Source organism: Macrobrachium nipponense, chromosome 7 (assembly GCF_015104395.2).
Source record: "Macrobrachium nipponense isolate FS-2020 chromosome 7, ASM1510439v2, whole genome shotgun sequence".
NCBI classification, from domain to species: domain Eukaryota; kingdom Metazoa; phylum Arthropoda; class Malacostraca; order Decapoda; family Palaemonidae; genus Macrobrachium; species Macrobrachium nipponense.
Genome location: NC_061109.1, coordinates 109,049,236 through 109,064,235, shown reverse-complemented (window position 1 = coordinate 109,064,235; position 15,000 = coordinate 109,049,236). Strand labels below are relative to the sequence as shown.

The following is a 15,000-nucleotide window of genomic DNA, read 5'->3' as shown; positions in this document are numbered from 1 at the left end:
TATATAGTATGATTTTAATTTAATTTGGTAAGTATATATATATGTGTTGATATATAATGATATATGTTTATGTCAAATATGTACATATAGTTTGAACGCTCGTACTTAATAATTTACAATTTCCATCAAAAGTCGGTTGTCACTGAACGCATTTGTAATAATTAGTGTGTTGCACGTCTCACCGCCTGCTTCATTTACCAAAACTTTATTTTTTTTATTTTTTCAGAACCTGCTGAGATGAAGGCCGCATTCATTTTGTTAGCCACGATCTTAGCATCGGCTTCTGCCCGCTCTGCCTACATTTTGCCAGCTGGTGCAGAGCTCTTGACCAATCAGATAGTGACCACTTTTAATTGCAAAGGACGCCCTTACGGTTTCTACGCCGACGTTGCTAATGACTGTGCCATCTTCCACGTCTGCTACCCCGTCAATGACGCCACCGGAAGCGTAAGTTTTAGTGTTGTCTTTCATTTCTGGTACTCATATTAGGTTTACTTTTGAGCAATACAAAAAAGTTCGATTACTTTTAAAATAAGCCTCCAGAGCTAAGTGGCCATATATAAAAAGAGAGAAAAGCACGCATCTGAAATATTTGATGATATACTTTTATATTTAGTCATCAAGAAATGATCTTCAATATTTTAGATAATTGTTTAACATTTGAGGGTGTTTCAAGGTAGAAACACTCGTTTTCATCACTCCATAAATCTTACTTACCGCCACCCCTCCCCTCACACAAGCACCGCCTCTCTAAGGCTGCCACGTAACTCCTATTAAACTACTGTCTCACTGACCCATTGTAAAAAAAATGGCAGAAAAACATAGATAAGTTGCCGTAGTGGCTATAGCTCACAAGAGGTGGGATTCTTTTCTGGCTTCCTGTTTTCTAGTGTTTGTTATACTAAATTTCATCCTTCGAGAAATGAGTCAAAACGTCTTTATTTCGTAACCTCCGCTATTCTATTCCCCGGTCCTTCTCCAGTATCTAATTCCACACTGTTGCTCAAGAGGAGCATTCAGCAACGTTCCTCAGATGTCCGTCAGAATTTTTTTTTTTTATAAAAGTGCTGTTATTCCACATCAACATTATGTGCAGTAGAAGCTTGCTTCGAAAAATTAATAAACTCATTTATTTAGTTTTGTTTCTGGATGGTGTTGGTAAATTAACATTAACTGCAAGAAATGCTATTAAAGATACCCTGGGCCTAAGCATAATGAATTGAAACATATATGTAGTATATAAATGTGTGTGTGTGTGTGAATATACTAATCTGACGAATTATATAATTGCTTTGGCCTCTTCATAATATGAAAAAAGGCCTATGCGCGCAAGTTCTGTTCACTCTTAAGGTCTTCGACCAGTCTCCTTACATGATGACAAGAATGCCAAGTCGTTTCTGTATTATTCACCGAGTATCCGAGAAAAATAAAACCATTAGTCACTGAGAAAGTAACGATCGAGATCCAAGTCATTAATAACCATATCATTTTCAACATTTTCAAGAACCATCTGAATCTTATCTTTCTTAAGCGTTAGATTGTTTGTTCTAGCTCTCCCTAACTGCCATTATACTCAAGCAATGCGTCTTATGTGCCTCAGCCATTTATTGTAGCAAATATATTTTGTTCGAATGGAAAGATGTAATTATGTGGCAACGCTACTTTCTCATGGGTTTCTAGTTTGTCTGTGAATGATTTAACTACATCGTGTATAGTACATTGATACTGCTTCTGTTACTATTATTATCCTTATCCGCAATGAGCTTCCGTTATTTCGAAAAACCCCAAAAACCGAGAACTTGACAAGCGTGTCTCCATGGAATGGAATACCCATATATAAGGAAAGTAGAGAGGGCAAGCAATAATAACGAGAGAGAGAGAGAGAGAGAGAGAGAGAGAGAGAGAGAGAGAGAGCAGTATACAACGGAAGATCAAAAGAGAAAATCCCTCGTACGTTTCAGATTATCGAGGAAGCTCAGTTCTCGTTCATCTGCGGCAACCAGACCATCTTCAGCCAGGAGTCGCTCACCTGCACCTTTACCGCCGATGCCTTCCCTTGCGACCAGGCAGAGACCCTCTACGACCTCTCCAACGCTGATTTCGGGACGATTCCCGAAGTCGACGTCGAGTAGCAGTGACTATCGGATGGCTCCCTTAAACTACGGTTTTGCGTCTCTCCATTACAATCCTCGGATACCCTGACACGAGTGTCGTCTATTGACACATTTTGAATTGGTAGGATGAGAGGCCGGTATTGCCAATTTCTTCGATGTTTATTGAATAAGTGGCGATAGTGGAAGACTTCACTTTTCTCCACGAATTCAGAAGTTCTACAGCTTGTTTTTCCCCTCTCAGTAGCTCAACGGTTTCATTCGCTGGTTGGCGTATGTACTGGTCAAGCTCTGCTTTGTAAGTCAAATTCCAAATTAAAACCACCATGACAATATGGTAACTGGAAAAGCTTTCTTTACAATTTACTTCTGAAAGAAGTTCTCCAGTTCTTACGTCTGGACTTCATCCTGCATGAAGTGAAGACGGAAGCCAAAATAAATGATTGATTACAATTTGTTTTTATACATTTATTTTCCTATATAACATTATACCGTGAGTATTAAGATGTGTATGAATATATACGCATAGGTATACATTAATGCATATATAATATAATATATATCATTAGAAATCACGCTAAAGTTTGTAAAATTCCCATTGAAAATAAAATTTCTTCATAATTGGATGAACTTCGAGCCAACTCGAACTACCAAAACTTCTGCCTTTTTTTTTTTCGTACTCATGAATTTTTCTGTTTGTCATATACACAAATTATTGTTTTCGTTCAATTTTTGTGCGTCTTTTTTTTCAAATTAAGTTTTGATTAATTTCAGTGTTTTGCCTCTTACTCGGTGTGGTTTGGTTAGAATTTCCCTTTTTAGTCGATAATAATGTTTTTATGTTCTGACTTCACCTTTGTGTATTTTTTTATTTTTATTCTAGAATTCCTGATGATGTAATCATGGAATATGAAAGGATAGGAATAAACTTTACATGCATATATACTACATAATTTACAATGTATTTCGTATAATATATGCATACCGAAAAAGAGAGCAACTTCTGACGAAATGTGGACCCATTGGCAGGATAAAAAAAAAAAATCCCCATAAATAGCAAAGGAGCCTTTTCCTTTAAAACGGCCAGCTTGATCACACTTTAACCCTCTATTCCTGTAGGCCTTTAGACAAACTCTCCTCTTCTACAACACGAGATGGTGTTAAAAAAAAGCCAGGTGTATGAGTTTGCATATCTTTATTCTGTAATCGTAAATTATGGAAATATCGCTGCTTGAGAGACTGGAAAAGGATTAAATAAGAAAAAGGGCAGGCTTGACAAGGGAGCCACGATCGAGATGGTATGGGCAAGTGTTGAGGATGGATGACGAGGAGTGAGAAAAGAGGGCTTGGGAAGAATCTGTTACAGGAGAAGATCGAGAGGTAGACAGAGAATTAGATGGCGAAATAAAGTGAAGGAAGATATGGAGAGAAGAGGTTTGGTGGAGGATGATGCCTCTGATAGAAGGCAGTGGCGATTGCCTAACCGGCCCCTTAATATAGGGATAACAGTGGGAAAGATGATGATCCTGTAGTCGTGTTGCCTAAGAACAGAAAACACAAGTAGAAGCCCTGGGTACAGGAGAAATGCATAATATTAAATGTCTTTGACAGAAAGCATGATGGCATTGCACAAGTGAAGTCAAACTATGAGAGCTCTGGTGGCCGAATAATATTGGGGGAAAGAAAGATGGGTAATTCTAGGCAATAATTCAGCACGGGTTGCAAGGAACGTTCCCGCGAATACGACAGCCAGTAGGGATTGAGGCGTCAATTTCGCTGTATTTAGCACTAGCCCCTGGTGTTTAATTAAAATCGACTCCCCAAATATAACGGTAAATTATTAATAAGCAGTCCAAATACTATAGGATACTGTAATTTCCCAAGAAATACACGACGCGTAGTTATTATACCTAGACCTACCGAAAGAAGTAGCTCTTGTTGAAGCAGGAGCGCCTCAGTGGCGTGATCGGTATGGTCTTTACCTGCCATCTCGATTCCCAGGCATTCCACTGAGTGTGAGAGATGTGTATTTCTGGTGATAGAAGTTCACTCTCGACGTGGTTCGGAAGTCACGTAAAGCCGCTGGTCCCCTTGCTGAATAACAACTGGCTCCATGCAGCGTAAAAACACCAATCAAACAAACAAACAAACCTTGTTAAAGCAGGAAGAATGGAGTGGACAAATGATGAGATTACTAATGTAATATACAACAAAAAGGTTAAGGGGATTTTGCGTGTAGCAGAAGAAACGATTTTACCTTCCTTTCCCTTGGCATAAGTTATATTGTTTTTAACATTGTTTTTTAAATGGTTTACTTTTGTGATCGAAGGTAAGTATCCTAATCCAACCAACATTATGTATACGTGGTGGATGAGAGAGATTTGTGTGCGCTTTTATATTTAAATAAAAATTTACTGTTCTTCGTACGAGTGACTTAAACTTTTAGCTTAGTTTACCATAACATCCATATGTATATATCTGTTTTCTATAAGGAATCTCAACTGGGACGAAGAAAATTTATATTTTCTTGGGGAACAAAGTAAAGTTAAAGACCATTTTTAATACAATGGACAATAGATGCGCGATAGTTATTCATAGGCAGTGAACTTATTGCAGAGTTTATCTGCTTACCACAGTAAGTTCGTCCAAAAAAGGACACTAGATGTACCCATGGCTTTCTACCTCATGATGCCATATAAGTTTTATGTTCCAGTTCATAAATAAAACAATGGAACCACGAAAGTACTTCGTGTCCCCAAGTGATGTAAGGGAAGGAGAGTCGGAAGTGAGTCACCAGTCACTCGCGTCGGAGAGTCGGACTACCAGGGTCGACGTCATCACGTCATGACGTCACATCGAACAGGGCTTCTATCTCTGTGGTCTTGGTTATGGGGTGTAAGGAAATTCCACTTGTATCCCCCCATGTGTGTTTTCTTCTATAGTCTCGAGAAAAACAAAACGAGAAATTGTTAGTGTCGGTGAAAAATATCAAACAACCCAGCATAGCAATATTATCAAAAGCTTGGTACTAGTTGCTAATTCTAAAGGACACTGTGTTCCAGGTTCAGACGTGAATCTCTGTGTAGTTTCAGTCTAGCCAGTCCCTAATATGGGATGTGAGAGGAGCTTTATTAGTAATTACATAGACGTTGTTTTTGGATCTTTGTAATTGGTATATCTACCGTACCCAAAGATATAGGAAGGAATGTGGAAAGGAGAGCTGGGCTTTCAGAATGGTTATCTATCTGGTTGAAAGCGCGACAGGAAGCAGAACTGAATGTTGTTACAATGGTAACTAGAAAAGCTTTTTTTTTTTTTTTATGTTGTTACAGTGGTAACTAGAAAAGTTTTTTTTATGTTGTTACAGTGGTAACTAGAAAAGCTTTTTTTTTTTTTTTTTTTTTTTTTTTTTTTTTTTTTTTTTTTGCCTTGCTAGGTGAAGGAACTTATAAAAGTACACAGACAGTGAAAGTCATTAAATTCTCAGTGATTAAAGGATCTTTGAAATGTTTCAGCGATGCTTTTTTTGTAATAAAATAATCTTAACATTTACGTTTACTATAAATGTATTAACATTTGCAGACAGTGAAAGTCATTAAATTCTCAGTGATTAAAGGATCTTTGAAATGTTTCAGCGATGCTTTTTTTGTAATAAAATAATCTTAACATTTACGTTTACTATAAATGTATTAACATTTGTCTTAGAAATGTAGTTTCATAGGTTACTGAGTAGAGTAGGCAACACTGTAGTTTCACGCATGAGTTTTACAATAAAACAATAATAAAAAAAAATTATTTCAGAGTCCGTACATGGCTTGCCGCCGCTTGTCTCCAATTGTAACGTGGTTCAAAGGCTATTGGAACAGCGGGAGGCACTGAAGCTATTTTTCCCGGAGAAGAGGCTCGCTGAGAAACTATTAGCAGCAGAGTTGATTATCAACTCCCTTCATGGTCCTTTCATGAAGTTATATTTCATGTTCCTTGACTAACTGAGTACTTCAAAAGTTTACCGAGTTCAACCATTTTTTCCAGTCAGATAAAGCAGTAATAACAGTTCTCCATGATAAAGTGTCCATGCTATTCAGAGACCACCTTCTCTCATTTATGGACAGGACTTATGTAATGAAAACTTATCTAAATACTATAAATCCTGCAAGACATGACAGGCATCTTAGTGACAGCCAAATGTACCAAGGAGTTAGTTATGCAGGAAAAGAAAGCTCAACAGCAGGAGTTTTTTCAGATGTGTAAAAGTTTCCTTGTTGTGGCATGCACAGAAATAAAGAAGAGGTATCATTTCAATGATGGTGTCCTGTCAAAGTTAAACTGTCTCTGTCCAAAAAAATGCTCTCTCATCAGAATTCGGAGAAAGAATCCCCTCCTTATTCCCTCTTGCATCTGAGCTTCCTCTGATTGTCTATGTCTATGTCTGACGGTTTATCAAGTATCCCTGCTTTCGCTATTAAGCGTTCAGACGGGATTTCCAAATCACTTTATTATAGTTAAAAATTTAAAAGTCTATGTAATGTAAAGAGGGTTAATTGCATTTGTCTCAGTATTATAGCTGAGTGAAAATAAATGGGTTTTCAATAGCTTTTTGAACTGAAAGATATTTTCAGCACACTTAACTGATGCCGGAAGTTGATTATACAATCTAGGACCGCAGTGCTTAAAAGTTCTCGTACCAAGAGTGGTCGTTGCACGAGGCTCATCAAGTCTGAAATCATCACGGGAAAGGCGTGTATGAACACCAGGCTCTACTACGTATCTTTTCAGGCAACCTTTAAGATACAATGGCTCTCCCGCGTTAATAGCTTGATATGTTAAGACGCAAAGTTTAAAAATAATCCTTGCTTTGACCGGTAACCAGTGTGATTTAATTAAGGTTGTACCCCCAGAAAAGCTGGATGATCAATGGAGAATGTTTCCCATATTGCATCATGAACTTGAACATCTCGTTAATGAGTCACCTGATAAGCTCTGGGGAGAAGTGTCCTAAAAAGTCTAATTTTTCAGACCTAGCGAATATTGCTCTAACTGCTCTTTGCTTGCCACACACTAATGCTGAATGCGAACGAGTGTTCAGTAAAGTTAATCTCTTTAAAACTAAAAGAAACGGACTGAAAACAAGGACAGTTAATGAGGCTCTTCTCTCTGCTAGTTGCACTTTTATCATGTTCAGCTGGTGAGTCTCCACCTATAACAATATCATCCACATATGGATAAGCAAAATCATAAGAAGCTAACAATTTGGAAACGAACTCTTGAAATATTGCAGGAGCAGAATGGATACCAAATGGTAACTGTAAATATCTATTAGACCCAAATGTGTGTTAATTACCAAATATTTACGGTCTTCTGGAGCAACTTCCATTTGCAAATAAGCATTCTTGAGATCAAGTCTGGTATAATACTTATATCCAGACACACTGGAAATTAATTCTGACATATTAGGTAATGGGAATTTAGATTCATGAATTTCATTTATTTTACGAAAATCCCCACAAACCCTAAGGGATCCATTCTGCTTTCTGACAGTAACAATTGGTGAGGCATAAGCTGATAATTCTTTTCTTTCTATAATCTTATTTTTTTCAAGCTCTTGCAGCGCACTCTCAACCTCACTGCGTAACGTCAGTGGCACCGTGCGGACCTTCTGAAAAACGGGAACATGACCAACTTTAGGATACAATCGGGCTTGACAGTTCTTTATAGATTTCAAACTATCTACATTATAGTTTTCCACAAAATTTTTGATATTTAACTGATGGACATTAATTATATTGCACTTATCTATTAAATTCTTACCAATCAAGTTATTTGAGGAGTCTGACCCAACAATTATGAATTCAACGTCTGAATGATTTTCCTGTCTGTATTGAAAATTTGAAACTTTGACCTTTCCAAATAGTTGAATTGGCACTTGGTTATAACCCTGTAATTTAGTTCTACAGTTCAGTAATGTACAATTTAACTTCTTGAAATCATACTTCAATGTGGAAATAGCTGAACCGGTGTCATTTTCAAATAAAAATGGCTTATGATTCAATTGACAGCTAACAACATAAGGCTGAACATAACTCTTGTTTACTATACATTTCAAATCAAGTGACTTCATCATTGGATTCCTCTTCTTGGATTATAACTTCATTAGTCTTCTTCAAGTGGGGTTTCGTCGTTGGCGGCGCTCTTGTGAAAACTAACCTTTAGCTGCTGTACAAGCCTAAAAAGACAATTGTCATAACTTAATACTTTTGCGGGCTTAAGGTGGATTAAATACACACTTATGTAAAGTACTCACAGCTTTATTGTTCCTTCACACCGTTACAGTTGGTATAATTTATGACTTAAGCATAGCGTTACTCTCCTGATCCTGTTTACATGCTTACCTCATTTTGACGATTCACTGTAATTTCGTTGCAGTAATTTCGTTGTGGTAATTTCGTTGTGGTAATTTCGTTGCAGCAATTTCATCGCATAGCAAATACATATTAGAGAATTTCAGTGCAAAGTAATTACATTGCAATGCATTACGTCTCACTGTAATTTCATCACATAACTATATGTACCATAAGATTAAAAAGGGGGAATAAAATAATTTCTTATCGAATACTAATACATATTAATACATGGTAATAAAGAACATTGTTTAAAAAACAAAGATAAACTAAAATCTCACACACACATTTATTTTTATTAAAAAAGAAAAAAAAATTACCTATTGCCATCAATATTCAAAAAGACAAATTATGGGCTATACCCCTAAGATGTCGAGCAATTCTCGATTTTCATAATCATTAACGATGCGTTGGATTCTAACGGCATTATCCTTATATTTTTTTTTACGGCGAGGAATGTCTGTACCAGCGATATACTGTTCCATTATAGCTTCATTTCTTGATTGCTCTTTTTTCAAAATATCTAGAAACTTCAAAATATCTAGAAACTTCAAAATAGTAGGATGTGATTCGCCAACCAATTCGTGAATGAGCGAGCCAACCTTCACAACAATTGTTTGTTTTAAGAGGCACCTTGCATGGCAGCGTCGAAGCAATTCCATAAAATATGATCAAATCGAGGAGGTCGAAGTCCTGAGCGACGGTTCGGGCGTCTACGATAGGCACGAATGCAATTGAAGTAATCATGCGCATTTTTAATGCAAAATCTGCATCGCTCTCATACAACTGTTGTAGGCCATTCCTTTGAATAGACCGAAATATACATTGTGAAAAATGAAATAGACAAACTTTTTTAATTGAATTGGGAAAAGCTGATCTAAAAGCATTCATTGCCGCGCATTCAAAATCTGTCATTATTTGGCTAGGTGACAATGTTGGCTCTAAGGTTTGCCATGAATAGTGTACAGCTGTCTAAATAAAGGGGATGTTGTTTGGAAAGTACCATCTGCATACCATTTATCTGCTCTGGCTAATACCTGTAAATTTCTTTGAGTTGAAAATATGATAATTCGGTCTAGTCCATCATTGCTGTCAAAAGGAAGAAAGGGTTGATTTGCGTGTGTTACCGTATAGTCTGGAGGTATATTTAACTGGAATAAAGATGCAGGTTTCGCAGGGACTTGTGCTGCTACACTTCTAGCATTTCGAATATTCCTTTTTAAAAGCTGAGGGGTTGGTAGCTGACCTGCAACAGCTTGTGATACTCCAATGTATGCCTGGGTAGTTTCCTGCGTCGAAATGGCTTTTTCTTTTGCGGCATTTATAACTTTAGTAGCTTTAACACGAGCATCATTGCCTGCATGATTGTGTTCTCCAACTCGTTTTGTAATAGATTCTTGATTTGTATGAACTCTAGCCCGGCACTTAGTTGCATAAACCTGATCACATTTCCAAATGGTATTTTCACCAGTTGTTCTCTCTCTCACAAATAGACCATTATCAATGAGCTTTTTCTTATTTCTTGAGCTTAAGACGTATTGAAGAGCCATTTTGAGGGCTAAAACTAAAACTGAATAAAACTGTAAGTAACACTTTATATAGGAAAAAGTAGACGAGGTTTGAGCAAAAAGCAGGTTGTTGAGAAATAATAAACTATCGGCCTATTGAACTATAGCTCTGAAATTACCTTGCGATGGGCAAAAAGCAGGTTGTTTAGAACTATTGAACTATTGCTCTGAAATTACCGTGAGATGTAATGCATTGCAATGTAATTACTTTGCACTGAAATTCTCTGATATGTATTTGCTATGCGATGAAATTGCTGCAACGAAACTACCACAACGAAATTACTGCAATGAAATTACCGGACACCCATTTTGACCGGATCTTGTTTACATGCTTACCTCTTTTTGACCGGGTCCCGCCAGCATTACAAAGTTAGAAAAATAGTAATGTATCTCTGTCAGGGTTTTAACAGCAGCTATATGCAGTATGTATGCTATATTTTTTTTCAGTTTTAGATATCAAAAGTAGTGTTAGAATTGTTTAACAACGAAATTCTGAAATGTCACCCTTGGGGAGATCCGGTCAGGACGACGTAAACAGAACGTAGAAAACAACTATTATTCGATTTCAAGTTGAAATACGCATTTTCTGATAATTCACAGAACGTTCAAAAAGTTGTCATTTGTCTCCTGTTTTATTAATCACTGACTTCTCATTTTGCCTTAACATGAAAACTGTGTGTGTGGCGAGCTAGACTATGGCAGTTGATGTTTTTCTATGCAGTTTTACCTTCTATTCGGGAACAAATGATCAGTGTAAGGCTACTGAAACCCTATAGGCAATATCCCAAAATGATTGCGGACTACAGCGGACATTGGTCATTTGGTATTTTAGGTGCGTGAAAATACAAGAACGAAATAGGAATTCAAGGAGGTATAATAACATTGCCAGGGCAACCTGTATCTGTAGGTTCTGATTCTGAAAAGGTTAAACTGTTTTTGGCTGGGGGCTGGGGAAGTGATACTAGCATATGTTTTAAATGGTCCATGATACTTTCATGAAGGGTATTAAAGTGCAGCGTGCACTAGCTAAGGAAGGACCTGGTAACTTAAGCTTATGTTAGTGGTCTACCAGGCTATGACCTGATACCTAAGGTTTAGGTTAGGTAAGGGTAGTTTCCCAGCCAATAATTTTTAATGTTAAGTTCCCAAAGTAGGGTTAAGTTACTGTCCAGGAGGCGGCAAAAAAAGTCTGGCTATGTAAGGCCTTCTGTGCCTTTGACTTGGTTACATTGGGTTGCAACCCTGTCATTTTAATTCACAGTTCCATAAATTAGAGTTGGCTGGGGGGACACTCATGAGAGTGAATCCTCCCGGCATCCTAGGTGGGGTTCCCTGATAGGTGAAGTAAGTCAATGATTTTTCACCCACCCAAATACCCGGCTTTCCATATAAAGGCGGGGGCGGGTTTGTATTATATAGGAAAAAAAACGGGCATTTTGACCAAGCCCGACGTGCTAGATATAAGGCGTTTTTTGTTTTCAATTCGTTCAAATGCAAATTTCCTCGTTAATTGTAGCACAGTAATACCTTGATAAAAGAGACAGTCTTCACAGTAATACCTGGATAAAAGGGACGGTCTTCACAGTAATACTTGGATAAAGGGGACAGTCTTCATAGTAATACCTGGATAAAAGGGACAGTCTAAACAATAATAGTTGGATAAAAAAGACTGTCACCACAGTAATACTTGGATAAAAGGGAGGGACAGCATAGTAATACCTGGACAGTCACCACATTAATACCTGGTTAAAGGTGACAGACAGCACAGTAATACCTGGATAAAAGGGACAGTCACTACAATAATACCTGGATCAAAGGGATAGTGACCACAGTAATACCTGAATAAAAGGGACAGTAATACCTGTCAGTTCACCACCCCCCACCCCCCAACCAACTGTTAGAAGGGTGAACGTCCATTGTGTAAAAAGAACTGTCAGTCGGACCATCGCTCATTTGCCAGAAGAGTGATACAACTCAAAAAATGTGTTTTGAGCTATTGATACCAGCAGATAGCCTGTTCTTTATTCCTTATTTGTATTTGTCATTAAAACAGCTCAGTAAAAGAATAATCTAAATTTAAATGGACAAAATATAGAGAATTTCAACTTTAGATTGCTTCTTCCGAAATATAGCAGTTTTCAAGTTATGAGACACTTCTGGCATATAAGCGAATATATACTAATATCCCAATTTTGATCCTCATTTTAACTTTGATGTTAAAATTGGTGATATAAGTAAATTATAATGAAGTCTGACGATTTGATTTGTTTCTCCATTTATTTAATAAATAGAACTCTGTATTGAGGATATTTTTATTTATTATTATTTTTTTTTTTTTTTTTTTTTTTTTTTTTTTGCTCTATCACAGTCCTCCAATTCGACTGGGTGGTATTTATAGTGTGCGGTTCCGGGTGGCATCCTGCCTCCTTGGGAGTCCATCACTTTTCTTACTGTGTGTGCCGTTTCTAGGATCACACTCTTCTGCGTGAGTCCTGGAGCTACTTCAGCCTCTAGTTTTTCTAGATTCCTTTTCAGGGATCTTGGGATCGTGCCTAGTGCTCCTATGATTATGGGTACGATTTCCACTGGCATATCCCATATCCTTCTTATTTCTATTTTCAGATCTTGATACTTATCATTTTTCCCTCTCTTTCTCTTCAACTCTGGTGTCCCATGGTATTGCGACATCAATGAGTGATACTTTCTTCTTGATTTTGTCAATCAACGTCACGTCTGGTCTGTTTGCACGTATCACCCTATCCGTCCTGATACCATAGTCCCAGAGGATCTTTGCCTGATCGTTTTCTATCGCTCCTTCAGGTTGGTGCTCGTACCACTTATTACTGCAAGGTAGCTGATGTTTCTTGCACAGGCTCCAGTGGAGGGCTTTTGCCACTGAATCATGCCTCTTTTTGTACTGGTTCTGTGTAAGTGCCGGGCATTCACTTGCTATGTGGTTTATGGTTTCATTTTTCGTATTGCACTTCCTACATATGGGAGAGATGTTATTTCCGTCTATCGTTCTTTGAACATATCTGGTTCTTAGGGCCTGATCTTGTGCCGCTGTTATCATTCCCTCAGTTTCCTTCTTTAGCTCTCCCCTCTGTAGCCATTGCCAATTGTCATCACTGGCTAGTTCTTTAGTCTGTCTCATGTATTGTCCGTGCATTGGTTTGTTGTGCCAGTCCTCTGTTCTGTCTGTCTTTCTCCTGTCTCTGTATATTTCTGGGTCTTCGTCTACTTTTATTAGTCCTTCTTCCCATGCACTCTTTAGCCACTCGTCTTCACTGTTTTTCAGATATTGCCCAGTGCTCTGTTTTCGATGTTGACGCAGTCTTCTATACTTAGTAGTCCTCTCCCTCCTTCCTTTCGTGTTATGTATAGTCCTGTCCGGCCTGTATTTGCTCTTGGGTGTAGTGCTTTGTGTATTGTCATAGTTTTCCTGGTCTGATCTATGCTGCGGAGTTCTGCCTTCGTCCATTCCACTATTCCTGCGCTGTATCTGATTACTGGCACTGCCCATGTGTTTATGGCTTTTATCATATTTCCGGCATTGAGTTTTGACTTGAGTATCGCCTTGAGTCTCTGCATATATTCTTTCCTGATCGTGTCCTTCATCTCTTAGTGTTTTATATCCCCTCCTTCCATTATTCCCAGGTATTTGTATCCTATCTCATCTATGTGTTTGATGTTGCTCCCATCTGGTAGCTTTATCCCTTCAGTTCTCGTTACTTTGCCTTTTTGTATGTTGACTAAGGCGCATTTTTCTATTCCAAACTCCATCCTGATGTCCCCAGATACAATCCTTACAGTCTGGATTAGGGTATCTATTTCCTTGATGCTCTTATCATACAGCTTGATGTCGTCCATGAACATCAGATGGTTGATTCTGTTGCCTCTTTTCTTGAGTTGGTACCCGGCATCCATCTTCTGTAGTACTTTTGTCATGGGAATCATGGCTACTACGAAGAGTAGTGGGGACAGTGAGTCGCCCTGGAAGATCCCTCTCCTGATATTAACCTCTGCTAGTCCTATTCCAGAGCTTGTAAGTATTGTATTCCAGTTGCGCATTGTATTTTGAGGAAGCTTGATGGTGTTTTCCTCTGCCCCATATATTTTCAGGCATTCTATTAGCCATGTGTGTGGTATCATGTCGAAGGCTTTCTTATAGTCTATCCATGCCATGCTTAGGTTGGTTTTCCTTCTCCTACTGTTCTTCATTACCATTTTGTCTATCAGGAGCTGGTCTTTTGTGCCCCTACACTTCCTTCTGCAGCCTTTCTGTTGGTGGGGGATGGTGTTTGTCTCCTCTAGGTAGTTGTATAGCCTTTCACTGATGATACCTGTTAGTAACTTCCACATTATTGGTAGGCAGGTGATAGGCCTGTAGTTACTGGCTATATTTCCCTTTTGTACTAAGGATGTTCTTCCTGTGGTCATCCATTTGGGTGCTTGGTGACTTGAGATACAATGCTGGAGTTGTTCTGCTATTCGTGGGTGTAGGGCCTTGAAGTTTTTCAGCCAGTATCCATGGACTTCATCGGGACCTGGGGCTTTCCAGTTGGCAATTTTCTTTAGTTTGGTGTCTGACTGTGTCTGTCGTGATGTCTGTGAATCTTTGTTTTATTCTCCCTGTTTCTTCTTCCTTGACTTCCTGGAGCCATATTGCATGTTTGTTGTGTGATACCGGATTGCTCCATATGTTTTCCCAGAGTCTCTTACTTGGTTCGGCTTCAGGAATTTCTGGGTGGGTCTTTCCCCTCTTAGTTGGCTGTATAGTCTTTTCTGATTGGTTCCGAATAGTTTGTTCAGTTGGTATCCCTTATTCCTGTTCATGTACCGTTGGATCTTATGTGCTTTAGCCTTAAGCCTCTGTTTTACATCTTCTATTGTGTTGTTTAGTCACCTCTCTTGTGCTTTGTA

General features: G+C 38.3%; 1 protein-coding gene and 1 long non-coding RNA gene across 2 annotated transcripts in view; one reads left to right on the top strand and one right to left on the bottom strand.

The window, feature by feature from the left end:
- LOC135217193 (alanine--glyoxylate aminotransferase 2, mitochondrial-like) overlaps positions 1-15,000 on the top strand; it is a 97,056-nt gene that overhangs the window by 24,543 nt on the left and 57,513 nt on the right. The gene's annotated exons all lie outside the window — the stretch shown is intronic.
- LOC135217195 (uncharacterized) overlaps positions 7,300-15,000 on the bottom strand; it is an 18,856-nt gene continuing 11,155 nt past the window's right edge. The window contains exons 2-3 of the long non-coding RNA XR_010315078.1: positions 8,208-8,334; positions 7,300-7,767 (exon numbers count right to left, since the gene is read on the bottom strand). This is a non-coding gene — a long non-coding RNA (uncharacterized LOC135217195). The remainder of the gene's footprint in view (positions 7,768-8,207; positions 8,335-15,000) is intronic.